This window comes from Suricata suricatta, chromosome 14 (assembly GCF_006229205.1).
Source record: "Suricata suricatta isolate VVHF042 chromosome 14, meerkat_22Aug2017_6uvM2_HiC, whole genome shotgun sequence".
Classification (NCBI taxonomy): Eukaryota; Metazoa; Chordata; class Mammalia; order Carnivora; family Herpestidae; genus Suricata; species Suricata suricatta.
The window spans coordinates 4,412,899-4,414,791 of NC_043713.1; the positions used below are offsets into that span (position 1 = coordinate 4,412,899).

Sequence of the window (1,893 nt, forward strand, 5' to 3'; positions counted from 1 at the left end):
GGGCACACATAAGGATTATCCTTGGAGGAGTTTGGCAGGAAAGAGGGAAGAGATGGGACCATGTGCCAATTATAGGATGTTGTTCTATAGGTGTATTTCATAATTTCTCAGTGCGCCCCTGGGTTACCCATTGCCCATCTGGTTTTGTTTGATGGATATACCCGAGACCATTAAAAAAATAAAAATTCGGAGCTTTTAAGGATTCATATTATTATGCAATGCTTCCCCCAGATTCACTAAGTTGGTGGGATTTTGTTATGTTAACTTTCTTCTTAGGTTCTCTGCAGGAACCAAAGAAAGCTAAATCTATGAAGTCCAATTGTTGATTGTTTTTCCGTGTTATGCCAAGCTGGCCAGTTCTTTGGAGAGTAGCAGTAAACTGCTCTGGAACAGAACAGATCAGGCTGCAGTTAGATTTTTAACATATCTTTATTTTTTTAAATGTTTTTTTTTAATTTATTTTTGAGAGAGCGAGAGAGAGTGAGCATGAGCAGGAGAGGGTCAGAGAGAGAGGGAGACACAGAATCCAAAGACAGGCTCCAGGCTCTGAGCTGTCAGCACAGAGCCTGACATGGGGCTTGAACCCACGAACCGTGAGATCATGGCCTGAGCTGAAGTCAGACGCTCAACTGACTGAGCCCCCCAGGCGCCCCAATATATCTTTCAAGTCAAGTGTTAGAAGGTGGAGGAGGGTCAGTAACGCATTCTCCTGACTGAGAAGGCACTTTAATATTGAAAAGTAAAGCAAGTTCCATACCATTTACTCAGTTTTATTCAGGGTGACTTACTGACAAGATGTATCGGATGGGTGGATGCGATGGCCATCCTGGGCGCACGCAGATGGCCCTATTCTCTGCCCCTACGCAGACCATAATCCCCAGCTTTTATGGAGGAGGCATGGCAAGGCGACAGCGTAGTTATTGCATGTGGCTCCATCTTTGTGCCAGAGGGGAGAACAAGACGGAAGGCCAAAGATGGGGTCAGCTCCCTCGTCGAGTTACCAGGATCCATACAGACCCCTGAGCAAACGCGTCAGTCACAGAAACTCTAAGGCAGCCTTCCGAGGTTTTTACCCATCCAGGAGATGCTCTTGACAGTTTCGCATCTCGACAGTGTCCAGATTTCCTACCTAAGTCAGTGTCAGGTGAGGGACTGGAGGATGTTGCTTTATCTGACAGTCTCAGGTCCTAGTCTCTGCCCCGTGCTCCACTGCCGGCCACTCTCGAGGGCGTGGCGTTCCCTGATGGCATGGGGTGCTGTACCTGGTCCCTTATCTTGTCCCTTCCCACTTTGCCAAATAAAGTCCTCCAAGACATGGTCCCAATGGTGCTTCTTATTTTCAGGGCTGATTTTTCCCCCCTCTGCACCCTCATTGGACCTGTGGGGGCTCTTAGCACATTTGCTGTGATCTCTGGGCTCATTTGCTGGTACAGTTGCACTGTGACATCATTAGGATGGAATTCTACTTTATTTATCTTTGTGGCTCTACTACCTGGCATGGCTCCTGGCATGGACAACCAGGTACCCCACACCTCCTGTTGTACACATAAAGACAAACTTACATTAGAAACACGTGGTGCAGGGCGCCTGGGTGGCTCAGTCGGTTAAGCCTCCGACTTCGGCTCAGGTCAGATCTCATATTCGTGGGTTCGAGCCCCGCGTCAGGCTCTGTGCTGACGGCTAGCTCAGAGCCTGGAGCCTGCTTCCAGTTCTGTGTCTCCTTCTCTCTCTGACCCTCCCCCTCTCATGCTCTGTCTCTCCTGTATCAAAAATTAATAAAAGATTAAAAAAAAAGAAAGAAACACGTGGTACATTAGATTGTAAGTTTGGATAACTGGTAATCTGAGAGTGGTAGCCGCTTTCCAGCAGTGGGGTTTAATTTTGCTAAATGTG

General features: G+C 47.7%; 1 long non-coding RNA gene across 1 annotated transcript; it reads right to left on the minus strand.

Moving 5' to 3' along the window:
• Positions 1-754: 754 nt before the first annotated feature.
• On the minus strand, positions 755-1,389 carry LOC115278494. Its single transcript, XR_003902919.1, has 2 exons — positions 1,130-1,389; positions 755-936 (listed from the first exon to the last, which is right to left on the minus strand). It is a non-coding gene; the product is annotated as an uncharacterized LOC115278494 (long non-coding RNA).
• Positions 1,390-1,893: the final 504 nt, after the last annotated feature.